This window comes from Lutjanus erythropterus, chromosome 5, assembly GCF_056507025.1.
Source record: "Lutjanus erythropterus isolate fLutEry1 chromosome 5, fLutEry1.hap2, whole genome shotgun sequence".
Taxonomy (NCBI): Eukaryota; Metazoa; Chordata; class Actinopteri; order Lutjaniformes; family Lutjanidae; genus Lutjanus; species Lutjanus erythropterus.
In genome coordinates this window covers 4,247,019-4,260,914 of record NC_139321.1, presented here as the reverse complement: position 1 = coordinate 4,260,914, position 13,896 = coordinate 4,247,019, and the positions used below count along the sequence as shown (strand labels likewise).

Below are 13,896 nucleotides of genomic sequence, written 5' to 3'. Positions count from 1 at the left end.
TACAGTCCTGTGATGCATTGGGTATGATGTATTGTATGTTTTAATCATATACATTTGTGTCTGTGAAGCCCCTCTGGGACATTAAAGTCGCACTCTGCTCTACCCTGTGGAGGAGCAATTTGTGGTGCCCAGGGAGGAAATTGGGGTTTGGTATTTTGGTCAAGGATACTTCTACATGAAGACTCGGGGAGCCGGGGCTCTACCTCCTGAGATGCAGCCAAAGGCAAAGATCCTCGCTGTGAGCAGGATTTGAACCTACGTGGGGAGTCCCCATTGGATTTCAAGTCCAACGCCTTAACCACTCGGCCATCACAGCTACTGTACTTTCTTCAAAGGTCAAAAAAAGTTGTAAAGTGTTGCGTCTCTCTCTGTAATTTTTGCCCACACTTGCTGCATAGTGCAATATGTGCACGTTTTTTGTATGCAAGCAAAATGTTAATGTTAATTCTTTGTGGTTCTCTCCTGCAACCTCATTAGATGCTGTCCCTGATGTTGCCATATTACTTCAACCATAACATAACAAATGAAATAATTTACAGCCCTGGATCTTAAATCAAATTCACGCACTGCATACCAAGTGTACAGTCACTGACTGAGAGTTGGGAGTGACGACGTGTTGGATATAGGACCATCACATTACACATCATGGTCCGTTCAGTAAAACAAGGTTTAGACCCAGTTGAATTAAAGCAAAGTTTACATAGTCATTGAGGCAGGCAGAGATTGACAACAGTTAAACAGTCCAAAGGGACAAAAACAAGGCTGCAGGGGTCAAAAAACAGAGCAGGTGGAAGACAGGCACAAAATGGATAGGTACACAATACTGGATGGGTACTTGGGGAATGAGTCGCAGGTGTGGGGAAGGCAGTGGGATCAGGTGACTGAAGTTGGCAACACATTGAGGGCAACTGCTTGTTGGATTGGGAATAACACAATCTGGAACGATGACAAGCTGAATAGACAGAGAAATTTAGAGCTCACAGATCTATATCAGACACTGAGTATTGAGGATACAATTCCAACATATATGTAGTGCCATCCGCTTCTCTTAGTCCACAGTCACAAGCATCCAGCCCAGCGATTTGCAGTTTATAGTGGACACCTCTATGGCCAAGTGACGGATGGCTGTTCCATATTATCCTTTTAATTATGCACATTGATTCACCCGGCGGCCGCTGCCTTGTTTACTCCCCGGCTGTAATGCATTTGTGTCCGCCGCTGCATTGATGAATGTATCCTAATCTTAATCTGCGCACGGCAACATCCATCTGCCTAATGCAGGACTCTAGGATAAATCACTGGGGTCCTGCTCCGAGCGCTGCCAGCTGACTACTGTCTCTCTCTCTAAGTCTGCCAAGTACTTGCTCTCTCTCTCTGTCGACTGCTTTCTTCCAGATCCCTCTCTGTCTCGGCTCCTCCTGTCTCTACAAAACTTCGCTTGCTCTCCCTCAAACTTTGGCTTTTCTCATTTGATTTCTCATGCTCTTGCTCTCCCCTGTATCATATCATTTTTCAGTTCATTTGCATAGTGCTCAAAAGTGACAGAGTCAGTCTGCCAGCAGAACTACATCCAAATTTAATCTGCTTGTCTGCTGCTCCAAACGCTTCTACATCTCAGGCCCACATGCTTGCAAACATAAAACAAGCATTCAAGCACAAAGACACTTGTTATCTGCCTACCTTGGCACTGTTGAGTGTTGACTGGCTACTGGCCAGATATGTGCTCAATCAACCGAGCAGAAAACAAATTCAAATATTCTCAAGGTCCCTTGTTCCTTAATTCAGCACCATCATTACAAGACAGCACACTGCTGCACTTACGGTGTAAGCACAGCGCCGTATGGTTCATTCATATTTCAGCTGCTCATGTGTGGTTTTCAGGTTCACCTGGCTCATATGCATGCTTCTCTTGCACTGAATATATCATTCAGCCCTGAAATAAGTGAGCACAGCCTCCACAGAGTCCATAGATCACTAGTCGAAAGGGAGGGATCTTTAGAGTTTAGGAGCCACAACCTCGGTGTCAGTCTCTCAGTCTCCTTTAATTTTGAGTCTGGAGAGAGGAACAATCAATAAGCACTGGATCACAAGACCTCAGAGACCTGCTGGTGATGGAGCATTGCAGCAGCTCTTTAAAGTAGACTGGTGCCTGGCCGTGCAGAGCTCTAAAAAAGATTGCAGACATTTTTCTAATGGATTCTTCATTTAATGGGAAGCGTAAAGAAATAAAGATCAGTGTCCTCTTCAGCTTTGTACAGACTGCTGGCAAATCAGATTTGTTCCTGAAATCAGATCTTTAAGACAAATTTGATCAGATCACTTGCAATCAGTGTGGACAGTCTGTGTGTCCAGACATCACCAGCTTATCTGCATGGGTTGGTGTGGTAACACAACATAGGTGGCGGTAATTATGCTGGTGACGCAGTTTTCCAACAGGAAAGCAAATGGAGATTCATCATCTCATCTCATCTTCTCTTCAGTTGCTTTGGATTTGACGTTGTTGTGTATGACTCGGAACACATGTTATGTGTCATGTGCAAGTGACACATAACATGCTTTTGAATTCCAATTAGACGTTTCTGTAGAAATTCCATTTCGAACCACTTCCAAGTGTGGCTTGAATCTGATTTGCAAATATCGCATTTTCTGTTTTTGTTTTTTGCCGACTAACAGACTTTTTCAAATCAATTTGGCTAAAATCTGGTTATGCCAAACACAGATTTGGACTGGCAGACTGAACAAGGCCTTCGAGGACCCACTTGCAGCTTTGCAGCAGCATTCTGGTCTATTTGGAAGTACAACTGCGATGTCCTGCTAAGGCATGAAGAGAGAGAGTTACAGTAGGAGGTGTGATGGCATAGAAAGGCGAATGATGAAACAAGAGGAGCATAAGTTAACCTGTTCAATGGTGACAGCTTTATTTTGGAGGGGGGGCTAACAGAACAGAAACAAAAAGAAAACTGAGACATGCAATCACCTTTGGTCCTGCACTGACAGAGGCAGATCTCATTATCTTCTGTTTTATTTGCATTAAGCTGTAGGAAAATTTATTTTTACACAGTATTGCAAAGACAATTTTGGGACATTTCCAGGCAACCTCTTTTAAATTTGAAGTCCTGACTGTTGAGTGTAATATGCTATTTACACAGCTCCTGCTTTAAGTGGGTGCTCATACAATATATCTTTAGAAAGCTAAGATGCTTGTAATTCAGTTTCAAGATATAATCAAATAGGAGGTTCAGTCAATGCCACCAAAAAATGTATTTCTCCACTGATCAATAAACCCTATTACATTGATAAACGTCCATTTAATCCAATCTAGTCCAAAATTCACATCAATAGATACCTTCTACTGTTGCATTATTTCAAATTAGCCTGCAAATGTCCTAATGTTCCATGTATTTTCTGTCATTGGAATGTAATTATTAGCAAGATTTTGGTATCAAATGGCTGCTCCCCATTTACCTTTTGTTTGACACCTCACTTAACCCAATAGCCATAGCCTGCAATAACCAATGAGAGTCTAAGTTGAACGAAAATGCCTGGCCCTCTTCCCTCGTGTAAAGACCAAGCCAGTTGGAGCAGTTTGTGCTGATAACTGGTGCTTTGTATACCAATGAGTATCACAATTCCAATATTAAATCCAAAATCAATCAGAATGAGGTTTCAGTTTCAGTGATCAAAATCAAAGGCAGAATCAGCGATTCTAGCTGTGTTTCTTTTTTATTCCTCCATCCCACCTGTGTCCAGTGTCCAAAGCAAAAACAACACTTTGAAACCACGCAGCTTACCTGAGAACTGTGACACTCCTAGACAATACGCTGTGCCAATGTGTAATATGAAGCTAGAACAGAGAAATTAAATAAAATTAAATAGTTGAACACATGTACTTCCATTTACTTTGGATACACCTGGAATGGGTGGGTTGGGCTAATTTTACAGGACTGGTAAGATAATCTTACACAAACAGATGCATCTACATACAAAAGGTATAAAGGGGCAAACTACAAGAAAGAGTTGCAGATGAGGAGGCCTTGCTGTCTTTGAACCTCTGACATCCATTTGATGTCAAATGACAAAAATTAATCAGGCAAACAGACGATAAATCACTGTTTCTTTCAAGCAAACCGTCCTAAATAGCTTGGTGTGACAGCTGTTTGCTTTTCAAAAGGTCTCTTTGAGTCACTTTTTGAGATATTTAGCAGAATAGATATCAGAGAGAAAGATGTAGGTGCAGCATGTTTAGGTACACTGCGGGCCAGCGGGTACAAGGAGAAGATGATGACGATCGTTCCAACTTGAGACAAGGACAAACACCGCAAATTCAGTGGAACACCTGTCCATGTCTGGACTGTCTGAGAGTGCAGTCAGATCAGTCAAGCCACAAAGAAACAGCACTCACCACAAACCATTCAGAACCAAAAAGATCACTGCTGCTATACCCTAAAGACACTTTGCAAACAGCAAAACAACAATCATGGTTGAATGGATCAACACTCATGGATGCTAAGGTTTGTCTCAGCGGGATAAAACTCTGTTTGGCTGATTTGACAGTACAGGTATTATCACTGACTTACCTTTGTGTCAGACCACTGCAGCAGTGTTAGACAGTGTTTGATTTTAGGGTCATGAATGCTTCCTCAAAAACAGGCCAGGAGAAAATCCTGGGAGTTTTCACTGAGACATTCGATCAGCAACTGAACTGTGTAATCGACTACGTTACCAGAAATAATGACTGATCACAGAGAGACAGATGCAACTGAATATTTGAATTTAATGTTCCTGCTTTTGAAGAGTAACCAACCATGCATTTTCAGCACTAAGAAATGCATCAGTGTCTTTGAAAAGATGTTTTTCTCTAGCAGCATTTAAGAGATGATTTTTGTTCAATCAACCATGAAGACAAGGAAACTGAGGGAAACTAGAGGAAAAATCAAGCGATAAAAAAAGTTGCTGCAAATAAAATTTTGTACAATTTATGCATAGGGCTGCTGAATAATTTTCAGAGGACAATTTAAATATACAACACCTCAAAAAATAACACCTTTTTAACCCTTTTAGATCACGTCACTGTCAAATTTAGTCCATTTTTTTACATGGTAGAGTGCTGAGGATGAATTTGGACTCTCACAGCCTGAGGGAAGAAGCTTCTCTGTAGTCTGGTGGTATAGCATTGAATGCTTCTGTATCTCTTGCCAGATGGCAGCAGGGTGAGCAGGCTGTGGCTATTTAAGCATTTAAATCAGTCTGCCTATCCCATTTCACTTGGAAACACAGAAGCAATATACTCTCTCTTTGACAGATTCAAATAAATGTTAAGTATTCAGCATTATTAAAGTGGCAATAATGGGAAATTTTAGAGTAACAATTCATCAATGACAATGTGAAATCAAAATGACAATGTGTAAGTTCATCATGATGAACATAAAGAGAATTATCGCCTGAATCTGCAGCTCCGCTTGGCCTTACAGAGCTTCACAGAGTGAAATTCAGCCCCACTGGTCAGCTGTACAGATAAACTGTTTTGGTTCATTTTCACCACTCTCATAGCATCAATTTCAGCCCCAGCAGGCACCTGTGTTAAGTGAGAAAGCTCTAAAAATCCACTGTGCACTACATGCTGAGCAGCAAATAGCAGATATACACAGTTAAAGACTAGCTGGTGAACGTAGCAGACATTTAGCAGCTAAGTTCAAAATATTTATTTTCAGGAGTTGGTGGAGACCAAAGTCAGAGCTAAAAGTGAATAAATAGTGGACTTACTGATAATGACATAATTATAATGTTGCTACATGGTTGATTTTTTTTCACGTAATGATATGTCTTCAGAAGTGTACAATGCATTTATACAAACAGTGTTATCCTCCCTGTGGCTAAATACAAATTACTTTAAAGAAATAGATCGCTGGCTAACAAATAGCTCAACGACACAGTTCAGTATGAAAGTAATGGATGGAATTCCACTGGCTTGTTGATTGTGTGATTTGCTGCTCAGCTGTGGGTCTCCTCTATCAAACACATGAGAAACACTGCCTGGAGGATAGACTGTTGCATCCATCACTGGGCCTCGGGGCTGATTTGTAGCTAATTAGTCCTTGCTAGGTACTTGTGTTAACAACACAACACTTTGACAAAGGCGGTGACAAAACACTTGCTGTATCAACACATGATTTGTGCACATAGCTGACTTTTTATAGCTTTGCAAACACACTTGTGGATGGAGCTTTACTGGCCGCAGCTGCAGCAGATCCACTTGTATATTGTGTGAATTCATGGACTCTTGTTAACTCTGTTGCTTCTCCTGCTTCCTTTAATGAGGACCTAAATGGCAACACTCTAATTTATGGTTTCCACTAATTTCCCAAACATTTCCCTGAAAGAACCTTGTAATTTTGTCCTATTCAGGGGAAAGTAGAGATGGTATTCAGCTGGCTACAGGGGTCTTGGACAATGGTTGTTAATTCCCTTTTAGGTGACTGTGTGTAATTATTACTACACAGCAATCACTGAGGCCCCAAGAGACATTTACGGGATGATGGCAAATGTTTAAAAAGTGTGAAAGTGGAAGAGAAGGGTTAAATATTTAGTGAATTGACTCCCAGCAATACAGTTTAGCTCTCAACAATTACTCATACTCCTTCGGCGAGTTAATCCAGCAATTCAATTTAACTCCCAGCTTTAACTATATTGTGCATCCACCATCCCTTTCCCACTTTTCCAACTTTTTGTTCTCTTTTCAAATTTTATCCACTCATTCATACTTTACAGAAGCTCCATTCAGACCTTATAATGTTCCACATCTTTCATACATTGTGTTTTATTCAACATTTAAATCCCTTTCACACTAATTAGACCCTTTCCCACTTTTACAACTCCTCATATTCTTTTCAACTTTTATCCACTCATTCATACTTTACAGAAACTCCATTCAAACCTTATAATGTCCAGCATCTATTCATCTTTTAAATCCTGTTCATATTAATTAGATCCTTCTCTACATATCTAACTGTTCATACTCCTTCAGCTGCTTCCTCATACACCTTAAAGCCAGCAGTACAGTTTAGTATCAGCTTTTCAACATCCAGCATTCACACTGCAGTTTTCAGAGGTTGCCTTAGTTTCGCTGCATTTTCTGTCTTAGGTTTGTCAACATTTGTCAACATCATCCACCATCTATCAGCCACTGGTCATGTCAGTTTGTAGCAGTTTTGAGGGTTTTTATTCATGAGCAATATATTACACAGCTGTGTTTTTACTGCTTATGAATTAAACTTTTCATTTGAAAGAGGAAGAACGTGTTATTTATTCTTTCAGTGGTTACAGCTAAACTCCACTGTGCGCGGTTACATCGCGTCATGGCAGCCGTTCTACACAATGCTAGTGATTCCAACAGCAGCAAATTGGCGCGTGCCAGATGCAGTTCTCTGCTCCTCTCTGCTCAAATACGCGCCAAGTCTATTTTTGACTGATGCCACATCTGTTAGCAGATCGAGCAGATCGAATGGGCAGGAAGTCAGACACAGAAAAAGCAGGGAGAATCCAGTTACTTTTCAAAATAAAAGACCCCTGCAGACTCGTGATCATAAAGACAGACAGAAAAGACACTATTTAACCACGTAGCCTGCTTATCCATGGTAGAAGCACAAAGAGCAAGGAAAGAGGACCTAATCAACAAAATCAGAGCAAGTAAACATAATCCAGCAGGCAAAACGCTCTGCTTCTGAAACGCTGCTGGTGGGGCTTGCAGCTGTGTGGAGGACGGATCAGACCGGTTGCATAGGCCTCCCACAAAAGGCAATAAGTGGACAACATTGCCCTGCTCTTTCAAAAATATACAATCCATGTGGAATTCAAATGTCTCTGTGACATTAAATGAGTTTTTCTTTTCTCTTCTCTTCTGGATCAGGAAGCAGAATTTCTCATTTCACTTTTGCTCGCTGTAAACACAAGTTGCTCACTTGTTCGAACTCCTCCTCCTCCCCTTCTTTCCCTCTCAACCCTCATCTCTCCTCACTGGGCCGGCTGAGAGAATTAGGCCTGCTGGCTTGGTGGACAGGTGAGGGTCCTTTTATCCTCTTACCCCTCCCTCCCAGTTGTGCAGCGGAGTGTGAATGACACCTGAACGCCCCCGCTCCCTCAACACAGGACTGTTGAGTCTCCGCATGATCCCTCCCGACCCAGCCTGTGTCAGCTCTCTGAGGGCCACCTCAGCCAAATCCTTGCCTGACATGACCCTGTCATTGGCCTCTGGAAAGCACGCATGCACACAGACTTACACACACACACACACACACACACACACACACACACTTTCTCTATCTTTTCTCTTCCACTTCTCTTGCTAATCAAATCAGTTTTATTAAAGTGACATGACAAATGCTTTGTTACCAAAGCAAAGCAGTATCATTTGAGATTCTTATTGTATTAATTATAGACCTTTGCAGATAACTACTAGTAATTCTGCATATCAGTAATAATATCAGTGCAGTCAGCAATTCAGCAATATTGTAGTCACTCTCTAATCTCTTCTGCTTGTGCTCTGAACCTCTTGCTTCTTCTTTTCATTTGCTCTTATTATTAAATGGCCGACGCTCACCAGCGTTCAGTTAATTTCAATTTCATCCAACACCAGGATTTATTGGCTTCCAAAGGAGTAAGATAAAGCATCAACGTGTGATTGGAATAAATGTTCATATGCATCTCAATACAAGGGCTGTGTGTTTTTTTTCATTAGCTAACAAGCATCAGTCAATACTGAAGCCACTTTTTCAAAACTCCTCATACAGTCTGCATTACCAACAAACATCCTGGCCAAACAACTAATCTCACCTCCAAAACTCAGAATCACCAAAATACTTAAAGCGTGCCTCAAAATAAGCTTGTTCGACCAAAACATTGGCAACAATTCTCACTCAGAAACACGCTGAGCTAAAAAACACTAACAACAGGGAGCATTACAGAAATTATGACCTGAATGTTGAATGATTGTTTACATACAGTAAATCAGTATTTCATTACAGAATAAAAATAACACCATTTTTCTTGACTGGACTGAAGAATCCAACACATTACAGTCCCTCCAGGTTTTCGAGGGCCTTTTCTGGGATTGTTGCAGCCTAAAATGCCTGATTTCACAGCAGCTTTTCTGGAAGATCGCATGGGGTATTTCACAAAGCAGCAAAATCTTTTTGGTGCTCAAACTCAGTCAAAACACAAGCACAAAATTATAAAATAAAAGTGCACGGAGCACTGATAAACATTAACAACAATTACAAACATGTTCTTTTCAGTATCTGGGTCTCTGCTCTCTTTATCAGCTAAGGCAGTGTTTCCCAATCCTGGTCCTCAGGGTCCACTGTCCTGCATGTTTTAGATGTTTCTCTGCTCCAACACACCTGACTCAAATGATCAGGTTGTTATCAGGCTTCTGCAGAGGCTTGATGATGAGCTGATCATGTGAATCAGGTGTGTTGGAGCAGAGAAACATCTAAAACATGCAGGGCAGTGGGCCCTGAGGACCAGGATTGGGAAACACTGAGCTAAAGGGTCCATGGCCTGAAAAGCATCAAGATCCCTGGACTGAAGTGTTACGTGCCACAGTGTCTGTGTGGTGCTGTGCTCTCCTGTGCCCAGGTTCGGCCCCTCCCCCCTTGTGAATTGCAGTGATTGGCATCAGGTGCAGCTGCTCTGCAATCAGGACCTAGTGCTTAAAAGCCTGCAGAGTGCAGCAGGTCAGGGCCAGTGGGCCATTCAGCAGACTACAGTCTGCAAGTCTGTAGTCACATCCTGCAGCAGCAGCTTAGACTACTCCTGGTGGTTGACAAGTGCTTTGCTAGCGCTCTCAGCTAATGAAGTCACTTGTCTTTGTTTCATGTGCCTTGTTTATCTCCATGGTTGGCAAGTCATTGGGGGCAATCATTTTGGTGCTTTGCTACTCCCACCCGCTAGCAAAGGCACTTGCTGTTTTCTGTGCTGTGTTCTTCCTCCCTGGCTAGCATGAACACTTGTTGTCTTTTGTGTGCACGTGTGTTTTATTTAGTAGGTTAAGTTAACCCTTTTGTTAGTTCAATTAGTTAACTTAATTTTACACATTTGTTAATCAAATAACTTTTGTTTACACTTGTCTCAGTTCTCCTTCCTTCTTCTCCCAGTTAAATTTATTTAATGTTACACCCCTCATCCCCTAGCTCAACTTGGGGGTCGTAACATGAAGTAACAAGGCTGAATCAGGCATTCACCAATTTCCTTTAGTGTCTTTGAGTGTTTCTATATGTTTACATACACTATGCAATTAACTAGTTAAAAATAAATAAGAAACACATTCCAAACACATGTAGGCTTATGGAATAATCACCCACACTGCACAGTACTGTATACTGTCCTCTGTGACAACAGTAAAAACAGGACGCCCAGATAGGCTGTCAGCTGAAATTGCATTGAACTCGCTTTGGAATGGTTTATTATTTCATTCTATTGAACATTCAGATTTTCTAATTACTTCAGCATGGTTGCTGCAGAATTTGCCACATTCTGTTTTGAATGTGTTGTAATAGCTGACAACAGTGTGTTAGCATTTTAAAAATGTGCTGCAGATAAACAGCGTGTTTGGAGTATGAACAAGAAAAGAGTTTGTGAATTTTGGAAAATGTGGTCATTTAATGCATCATTTGTGAAAGCAATGAAAAATGATTCCAAGTTTGGTCCACAAAGACTTATTTTTCATTGACTGTGAAGAGTTTTGACAACGTGACTTCGGTTTTGACAAATGCCTTATAGAAAAAAATGTAATGTCTGGGACAAAATCTGCATTGGTACTTGTGTTTTCATGCCATTCACACCTGCTATTAAAAAACCTGCAATTATCTGTATCTAGATACGTGATCCAGATACATGTAATGCAGGTGTAAATACATCATGACTGTAATGTGATCTGATCTGCCTGACAGCATCTGGTAAACCAAATCCGTACACAACATAACACTGGTACAGGTATATATTTTTAGCTAACCTAAAATAGAGAGTAGGTTGTTGTTGTTCAAACTGAGAGAGTGAGCAGAAGGAAGGCTGAAAGAGACGTGCCTCTAATTACTGATCTTATGTCTATTCTGTGCCATGAAAGTCCCAAAAGATGTTATTAAATGGAAGTGTGTGTGTGGAAAATAAAAGCAGTACTGTTGGAAAGGAATGATATACAGTCAGAAATAACTGTGTATGCAATGGTGGATGCTGCACTCATGTGTGCCCCGATCTGTCGTTAACAAGGCATAATTTACCCAGTCACACAGCCTGCACACCAGGACAAGCTACATTTTCTTTATACAAAGTTAAAAGTTACAGAAATCTATAATATTTACAGCAATAAATCATAAAAGACCAAAATCTGATAACAAACATAATTTCTATTCTGGGGCCAGAATAACTGTTTTGTTTTGTTTTTGTTTCTTTGCCAGTTTCACATTAATCAGAGTTCAAATTAATGCTGAATAGTTGCCAAATGATTAAGTGTGTGTTTACTAGTTGAAAGAAATCATTAATAATCTCGTAGAAGGAGTAGATGTTAAAAATGGTTAAACTGAACAAAATGTTAATGGTGTCTGGCAGGCAGTGAGAAAGGCGGTCACTGAGCTCAGTGTTCTGAGTGTCTTATTTCAGAGCAGTGGGCTCCTGTTTTCGGGATCAAGGGCTTAGCTTTACATCGACAGGCAACTGACAGTTATAAACAGCTGATCAACTTACAGCGGCGGACTCGTCCTCGCTTATTATTGTCATTTTGCAACGTTGTGTACATCTTGTGAACCTGCAGTGCTCCTGCGGCCTGCCAGACCTTCCTTGCACCTGGGGAGGAGGAGGAAACAACTCGCTTCAACCACAGATTGCATATTAAATAGGATTCATCTGAAGAGAGGGAAACATGTGAGATGATTTTTATTTTTGTACTTTGTACCATATTTACCCAGGTTTATTATTTAGAATTTACATAACTTAATAAATGGCTGCTACATTCTTTACAGTATACATATTGTGTATTTTGCTCCTTAATTTTGATTTGGAACTACAACTACTACTTGCTGTTTGGTCACGCATTCACATATACAACCGGCTGCATAGTGAAGCAAACTGTTCATGACGTGGCCGCTTGTCTGTGTGTGTTACTGCAAAACACCACTAGAGGGGACAACAGAGAACTCAGACCATAAACCGCCCCAAAGACGAAAAAGAGTTAGATTTTTCCATCATCTTCTGACATGCACGAACACATTGGTCTCAAGCCTGTTTCCATTTATTTCGACATGTTTTGACATTTACTACCAAAACTGAACTTAATCTGTCGCCAGCTGTTGTGTTGCATGTTTGTCGCTGTGTAGCAGCAATGATGCATCATAAAGATGAGGGTAGTTGCGGACTTGTTCAGTGAGCCTGCCCTCAAAAATTTCTGCCATGGTTTTTGCTGGTGACGTATCTCCTGACCCCTGACCCTACCGCTGGTCATGCGTGTGTTGCATCTTGCAGATGTGTAGCTATAATTTCTGAGAATGTGCACAACCTGCACACCAGATGGACGCAGGACACGTGAGGCAGACAAAGCAGGTACTACATCTCTGTCAGTTTCATTGTCAGTGTTCAGCTGTCCTACGCTTGATTCTGACATTAAAGTGGAAAGTGCTCCTTTAATGTATTGCATTTGCCTAATTTACAAGAGGGGAAAACTAATTAAGAATTTGTCATGAAGTGTGTTTCGAACGGTGTGCAAAGTTTCCCTGAATTCAACAACACGCAAACTTTTAAGGGAGTCCGGATCATTTCTGCTGCCACTTCAGATTAGGGGGGAAAAAAAGAGCTTGCACACTGGATAATGCTCCCATGAACGTTTATTAATATACCACCATGTGACGTTTTGGGCTCAAGCCATTCTTCAGTGCCTGAGGTGTCACATGGAGATGTATTAATAAATGTTCATGGGAGCATTATCAAAGTGAGCAGTCTACTTTTTCCTTTTTTTTTTTTTTTTTTGGACACATACTTCTATACAGCAGTTAGTATCTGATTCATGTTTGGATGTGTGTGCTGTGAGCTTTCTGCCACCTCAAATTACTCATGTGGAGGTTTTGTTCTGGAGGACAGAGATCTGATCTCGATGAGGATAACGAGAGCACATTAAAAACAGCAGGCATAAACACAAAGGCAACAGCCGATCGTTTATTATCTGGATAATGCATCTTGATACAGATCCCATTTTAATACCTGGTGTAAATGGGGTGGTTTATTTCCAAACATGCTTTTTTCCAAAGTCAGATTCTCAGCACTAATTTTCCCTCCGACCAGTTGATTTCCTAATGCCAAATACAAACAGGTATATGATCAACTTTATCATTTATTTATGGTGTTATGCAGGGAACATTATAGAATTATATGAATGTTCAATAAATTATTTTCACATAAATCAGTATTTCATTACAGAGTACAGTAAAAAAACATTTCACTGCATTTACTGTAACTGGACTAAAATATATATATAAATATATATATATATATATATATATATATAAGCATAACTTCAGCTAAGTCCTGGTCATTTCAAGTAACACTAAATCCAACAAGAAGAATTTATTAAGACAAAAGAACACAAGTCCTGTCCACTAACATTAGAATTAATATAAACTTCACATCCAGCTTAAACTTCATTATATCTGCTGCTTAACTTCGACTGCCAGAATTATGAAACGCCACGTTTATTGTCTGTGATTTGTCTTCTGAGAATAACAAACTCATGAAAGTGATATTTCACAAATCTTCATTATATAAACTAATGAAATTCGCTAAAGCAAGTCATTTGGTGTTTTCTAAGTCATTCTATTAAACTAAATATTATACGGCTGCTCCACTGAGCCGAGGCTG

At 40.6% G+C, this 13,896-nt stretch overlaps 1 non-coding gene across 1 annotated transcript; it reads right to left on the bottom strand.

The window, feature by feature from the left end:
• Positions 1-234: 234 nt before the first annotated feature.
• trnas-uga (transfer RNA serine (anticodon UGA)) lies at positions 235-316 on the bottom strand. Its single transcript has one exon. It is a non-coding gene; the product is annotated as a tRNA-Ser (tRNA).
• Positions 317-13,896: the final 13,580 nt, after the last annotated feature.